General features: G+C 38.6%; 1 long non-coding RNA gene across 1 annotated transcript; it reads right to left on the reverse strand.

Moving 5' to 3' along the window:
* Positions 1 to 824: 824 nt before the first annotated feature.
* Positions 825 to 6,035, reverse strand: LOC109630389 (uncharacterized). The gene is made up of 3 exons (XR_002202793.2): positions 5,932 to 6,035; positions 3,857 to 4,043; positions 825 to 2,891 (listed from the first exon to the last, which is right to left on the reverse strand). It is a non-coding gene; the product is annotated as an uncharacterized lncRNA (long non-coding RNA).
* Positions 6,036 to 7,457: the final 1,422 nt, after the last annotated feature.

The raw sequence follows: 7,457 nt of genomic DNA on the forward strand, positions 1-7,457 counted from the left end.
CTCCAAGAAACCACAAACTCTGTTTTGTGCTGATTAAACAAATTGAACACTAAGAATTGAGAGATTAAAGAGCCTAAAAGACTTTGATGGATGTTTAAAATTTGGGCAAAGTCAGTCTGGCTGTATCTAGTGTTTATTCTAAGGTAATACCCCCCCCGCATCTGCTCCTTCTTTAGTTGAGGGTGTTAGCTCATACTTTATTCTTTTCTCATTTGATCTTGAGTTTCTAGGAGTTAGTTTTATCCATTGTCTTTGCGAGAGCTACAATTTCTCACTTTGCTCTCTAGCTCTGTACCTTGTAATTCATTTTCACCTTTTTTGTGGTTATTCCTCCTGGAGTCATAAATATGGTGATGTATTCTAAGTTGTTCATCACAGTGGATTAAAGGATGCACAGCTTCTAATTTAAAAGTCAGTTGGGACCAATACCACTTATGGAAGGTAAGTCTGAAGGGAGTTTATCACCTTCTGTTCAGTCTTCATTAGTCTACCATTCATTCTTGCTTTGACTGAAATCCCCCGTCATGGTCTCCGCTTTGAGTCTGGAACCCTGTTATATCAGGGGAAGACCTACTGGAGTGCAAATTACAGCTTCAACCACCACACTCTCTTTGTTATGTGAATCTCTTTGTTGGCCTGATGAAAGCTTTCATGCGGTCTCTCTCAAAAACAATCATTCATACAAATTTCATCATTCAACTGTGAACATTGTTGTGAGTGAATACACCTCAGATGATAATTCAGACAATTTCCAGAGTCCATATGTTCTCTCAATGACAGTTACAGTTTAATCAGCCAAATAACACTCAATTATTCCTCCTCTGTTCTGCTGCTTTAGCTTCAGGTGACTCCAGGTTATAAAATGGTTGATCAGATGACTGGATTAAGTTTGACAACATGAAAGTACAGCTGTGGATACACACCAGACACACTTCCACTTCCAGAAATTAAGTATTTAGATTTGTATCCTGGATATGAAAAGCTGCATCTTGCACCAATTGGAGGCAGAGTCTGCGCAGTAGCAATTTTGAGATGGAGCCGTGGTATTGACGCCTGGCCAGTCATCGCATTTCAGACCGTTTTTAATACTATCAAATTTTTTATACAATCAAAACCAAACTTCCTCGAAAAATGATCCCTTGAATTAGGGTGATTAGAAGTACCTGACATGTACCTAAAGTATTTTGACATGGCTTTTAGAGGGTTTATGACCTATGCTGCAGCCAGCCCCCAGGGGGCGTTCAAGACACTTTGGCTTCACCTTTGGGAAGCTGTCATGTCATCCATCTTTATATACATTCCATGGTAAACCCACATACAATCCTCTAGTCCTTTCCTATTTTTCACCTCCACTAAGAAGAAATTATTTTGCCGTTCATTTGTTTTCCTGTCCGTCAAGATAATTTACAACACAACTGAACTGATTTCAGAGAAATCTTGTAGATTTGGCAGATCCAGGCTTTTTTTTCACTTTCTCTAAAATGAGGAGATAGAAGGTTACTCAATCATAAGGAGTATGTGGTGTGAGCTGGATTAATCTAATCTAAGATTTACACATTCAATGTTAATATGAGTCAATATTTTCTCAAATACATATAGTAACTTTATTATGACTTGGATATTTTCACTGCTCTGGCCACTATTTCTGGTTGTGGCAGTGACTTTTTAGAAACAAGATATTCAACAGTCTTGTTCTAACACATGGGGCTTAGAGTCAAACAGGACACACTGGTCTGGAATCTGTTAGCCTGGTGCAGGGACTGAAGGTTGGGGGGAAGCTGCTACTGTAAAAAAGAATACACCCCATTTACATTTAGTTTCTTTTTGGCAGTTAAACAAAGTCCATGGCATAGAGTGAGCAGTGAAATGATGAGAGAGGTTGTAAACAAGTTTTACAAGATTATCTGAAGCACATAACTGAATAAGCACACATGAAATGTCACTAATAAATATGGATTCCTCTGTCCTCTCCTGCAGGAGAAATAAAGGGGGACAACAGCCCTACTTCATGCTGTTTAATATGAAGAGCACCTCATTAATTTAGCGCTCATTATTCACTTACTTGGTCCTTGATTGATTCATCAAGTACATTAAGAGCAATTGGCTTAATATCTTTAATATGTAAAAAGCTTTAGTTGATAAATTCGCTTGTAACCAATCTTAAACTTTCCATCTTAAACAAAGGCTTCTCTGTAAAATGGCTTAAAATAGAAATTACATACATGTGAAATGAATGGTTTCATTGTATTCTCTCCTGTCAGGCACTTCACTGGCTCTGCCCACATGCCACTTCTAATCAGGGAATGTTTTTTATTTATCTTTTACTGATGTACTTCTTTCAGCCTGGCTGATTCACTTTTACTGGTTAGTGGTTTCTTATTGCCACTCACAGCTCTGAGAACAGCTGGAGCGTGCTGGATGCAGCTGGAGCATGAGCAGGTGGGGCGAGTAATTATTCTTGTCATCACTAGAGGTCTTTCAGATTTGATCCATAATCTTTTTTATAAATTCATTTAAGAGGTTCTCTTCTTTGTATGTGTGATACAGTTTCAGTGGAACTTGTAGGCTGAACTAGAATCTCCTTCAAATCCCGACAGTCTACTTATTAACCCACATTTAAATTCACTAGATCCAGGTTTTTATTTGGATCTATAGTGATAAATACCAGTCCCCTAAATATGTCTGATGTTTTTCATCAAAATCCTTAAAATGTTATCTGAGAAATCAATGAAAATTTAGAAAATTCCCTGTCTCACAATTTTAAAGAAAGTGAAACAAAAAATCCTGGCTTCACTCCCTGATCTGAATCCACATCAGGATTTAATGGGTTCTTCTCTGATCCATTCCACACCCGTCCACCATGTTTCATGGTAATCTGTCCAGTAGATCTGCTAATTCAGAACAAACAAGCAGAAAGAGGTGATAACATAACCTTCTGACAGAAGCATTGATACCAATATACTGTATGTGAAGAACCATGATGATTATAGTAATACCATAATGATGTTACACAGGCAATGAAAATCAGGTGGTTCATTCCTTTTCTCCAAATGGACACTGCCAACTGACTTAAAAACACATAAGACACACAGCCTTCTACAAACCAATCAATATCATGAAGGCAGCACCATGTAGGTGATGACAGAACGTGTCATACAGCCAGTCTTAGGTCTGCTCCCTACATTTCAACATGAAACCGAAAGTAACCAGATCAAATGTAAACAGCGTAACAAAGACAAGAACCTTGGTTCGGACATTAAGGTGTAAAAAGGCCTGAATTTTCTGCTTCCCAATCAAATGTTCACTTTTCTCTCACATTTATATCACAGCTTCTGTAATTTAATTAAGTTCAATTCCAGAGGGATCCTCACTCATTGAGTTTTAATCGACACGCCAGTAGAGGAAAAATAAGTTAATCAAAAATCAAATAAATAAATGGCCTCTGGTGAGATGTTTCATGTGGCGTACGAGTGCCAGAACCCACGAAACAGAAATAATATCAAGGGAGGGGGCCTCAAGAGCATGACACTTGTAAGAACTTCTCCTGGGCAGCACATCAGAACAGTGGTTGCATTGTCACCTCACAGTAAGAGGGTTATTGATTCAAATCCCAGTTCTCCCTGTATCTGCACAGGTTTACAATCCTGGCACAATGACAGTTTTCTCTTGGTACTTGTGTTTGCTTCTGCAGTGCAAAGACAGGCAGATTGAGGCTAGGTTGTTTGGAGACACTAAATTGACTGTAATGTGAATGATTGTCTCTAGATGTTGGCCCTGGAATACACTGCTGACATTTCCAGGGCGTATCCAGCAGTATGGATGTTGGATGTCTACACATTCTCCTGTGTTGTTTTACCTATTTGTAGTTGGTGTAAGGAGTTCATAGTGGAATTATACATTGTCCGTCATGACACTGTCTTCAAACATCTATGTTGCTGTTGCATTTGGCTGAAGTCATTCTTTATGTGTGGCTGCTGGGTCGATGCAGCAGCTGGTGCCAGAAGCAGTCGAGGCTCAGAGCTGTCAGACCGACTGTGTCGCCACTGATTTCAGAAACAGAAAGAAACAGACATTCCTTATTTTTTGTTTTCATTTCTTTTCCCACTGCAACACCAGAGCAAAGCAAACTATACAGCGTTTGTATTCCAGGCATAACGAGACACTTTAAACTGACTCCCAAAGCTGGCTTTTCAGGTTTTTCTTTTCTAATAACACATACACTGACTAGTTGTGTCTTCCACACAGGCACAGAGCGTAGTTTCACATCCCTGCATTGACTTGAAAATTAGCCCCATGGAAGCATGACTGGGGGGGTTTGGCCGTTTAAAAAAAAAAATTCTCCACATTCTAATTTCTCAAGCGGTGTCTTTTGTGTCCTCGGCTTCATTATCAAGGATTTTTCTGATATCTTGTAGTGGTGACATTATCAGGTGTTGAAGGAGAATAATAATCCTTCAGCAAATAGCAAGTGGTTTGAAATATCTCTCCACAGACCCGGTGGAGGAATTCATTTGAAAAAGTACATATTTCAAACAGTAGATTAAAACCAAATCAGAAGGAAGTGCCCAAGGAAATTTAGTAGGTAGTCTGACTAAATGAAAAATATGCATCCTCTTCACTGACCAAAACCCTCAGTTGATATGATTGTAGGACATTTGAGTAAAATAGGGTTTTAAATAAGTGTTGAATTTACTTTTAATAAGCCGCATGTGACACAGAGGTCGTAAGAGTTTGCAAGAGCCTGCAACATGAGGGAGGCAGCTGGATCTCCACGTACATCATCTATGATTCAAAATATATGACCGCACATCAGATTAAAGCTGGCGATACATAATTGATAGCAGAGATAATTTTAGAAATGTTTTGATTTATTTTAAAGCGATGGTCGCATTAATTCATCTCCCTGGAGCTAATTCGGGGCTGAAGGATATTTCGAATTTTAGATGAATTCCTTTAATGACATGCAGCATGTGCAGATGTGCAGAGTAGAATGTCAGTCAGCTTGTTACCAGAGTGATATCAAGTGTCTAACATGTATGACTGCACTGTGAGTTTAGGAAGATGACATATTTTGAAATGCAGCATAAATCAGGTTAATTTAAAGTAAAAAAACACCTTGAGAAAGAGGATACACAGACGTGACATATTGCGTACACCGAGAGATTCACTCAACATATGCATTGGCTCATACACTTTGATACACACAGCTGTTGCAGAGATGTTGTGACAATGGCAGAAGGCAAGGAATCGTCTGCAGAGTATACACTGGAGATGAGGTGCAGGTAAAAAAGGAAACTTCTTCACAGGAGAATCAAAAGTTGCACACGGGAAATCAATCCGAGGCAGGAAAACAAAACCGGAGAGCAGCGAGCAAAAATTCAAAACCAGGTGATCAGACTGACGGCCGGCCACACACACACACACATACATACACACACACAATAAGGCTACACAAGGAAAAGAACACAGCAGTGTCAGTAGTCATGTTCACATGGGCACCAATTCATTTTAGTTAGATTTGTATGACACCAAATCAAACTTATAGGAAATATTCTGATATTATCCCAATTAAGAGAATAGTCTGACACTGCCATGTAAATAACATTTTCTGATTATCCTAACATGAACATAATCACACTCAATAATCAATAATCAAATGAAAACATGTGGAGCATTCTGACATTAGTCACTGTAGTGAGTATGTAGTATGTTATCCTTTAATATTTTAGTTGTCTGTTAGGACAGAAGAGCTCCAACCCATTATATATAGTGGGATGAGTTTGGAATGGTTTCTAACAAAGAGCCCATCTACTAACTTAAATGTTGTCAAGTCAACTACTAAAGAAATAAGACTTAACGATTTCTTAACACAATTATCAAAAATATAAATCAAATCTTTCACCATGAGACCATCAAACGAGGCAAACTCACGTTGTGCACAGTCCAGACCTGAAAGGATGAGGCCTCCACCATGTGGTGAGTCTGTTTGTTCAGAGAGGAGTGAACCAGGTGAGCGGGCTTCCTGTATAACTTCTGAAGGCGGAGCTTCAGGTGGAAGTTGTAGGCCAGGTAAGAAAAGGAGGGGAAGTGGGAGGGGATTTTCCACAGTAGAATTATTGGAGTTTTCACAGCATTTTGGCAAAATTGACATTTGACATTCAACAACTGCTTGACGAAAAAATGTGGGGATGTAAACAAGATGTCTGGAGCTGCGAAGAAGTAGTAGAACAACGGAGGCAAAGTGCTTACTGTATGGGGTCTACTGGCAACACACACACCCACCCACACACACACACACAGTATTATAATTACACTAGAAAGGCAGAATACATGAAACCAATTGTGAGTTGTGAGTCAGCACAGATGTGATTCCTCAGCATTCCAAGCTGGGCAGATGTGCACATTACAGTGGATGATACAGTGCAAGCTGGGACCATGAGGCCTCCACCTCCTGTCCGACGGTGATTGTAGCCGATGTGGCAGGAAGCACAATGTGACCATCTGGAAGCTCAAACGACCATGTGAAGTTCTTCAGTGCAGGGCCACTGCCTCAGCTCACTGTCCCGCAGAAGAGATTCTCCGTGCTTTAGTTGAAGCATTTTTCTTTGCAGCAAGGACTCAAATAATAAATTAATCATGAATAATAATCATAATAATAAAACACTGATTACCAAACTAGCTTTTACTTGTATTTTTTATTGCAAATAACCGGTTTGGAAAAAGAATCTTACTCGTTAAATCTAGTTTTCTACATTAAAACACTTTTTCTAAGCACACTGATAATAAAAGTTAATCAGGTTTGTTTCTAAATGTGACCTTTGTTTAATCTTTTCTCATATTTCCACTGAATCAAATTGTCGTTGAGATTTTACTGTGACCTTTTGGAATGCAAGAAAAAAAATGGAACTAGTTTACAGTCGTGCTCTACTGAAACACTATAATACAGACAAACTGATGAAAGAGTTTCAGGAGTTTCATCAGTGAAAATAACAAACATAAAACGATTTTCAGTCCAACAATAATAACTAAAATGGCATTCAGTACAAGGCACAACATTCCTTTCAAGCAAGCTCCAGCAAATTCCACACACCCAGGTATCAGTCCCCTCAACATGTTTGAAAAGAAAACATTTATAAATTCTGAAAAGCGTAGTTGAATAAGGGCAGAGGTAATGCTTGACAACAAACAACCGGCAGTCACTATGAGTGGCACTAAATCATATTTTGCCAGAATGTGATAATATATTGATATATTGGTTATTTTCTTGTTGTTTCAGTTTGAGGTATTTGCATGCTGTGATTTTATAACTGCAGTCTGGGTTATTATGTTATCTAACACAGTCTTATTTAGTTTGTTATATTTTGATCTGAGGATCCAGTTTTTGACCTTTTCTGAAATAAAATAAAAATATTTTCAATGATGTGTCACTTATTTGCACAAAGCTATAACAGTAAACA

The sequence above is a fragment of the Paralichthys olivaceus genome, chromosome 14 (assembly GCF_024713975.1).
Source record: "Paralichthys olivaceus isolate ysfri-2021 chromosome 14, ASM2471397v2, whole genome shotgun sequence".
Classification (NCBI taxonomy): domain Eukaryota; kingdom Metazoa; phylum Chordata; class Actinopteri; order Pleuronectiformes; family Paralichthyidae; genus Paralichthys; species Paralichthys olivaceus.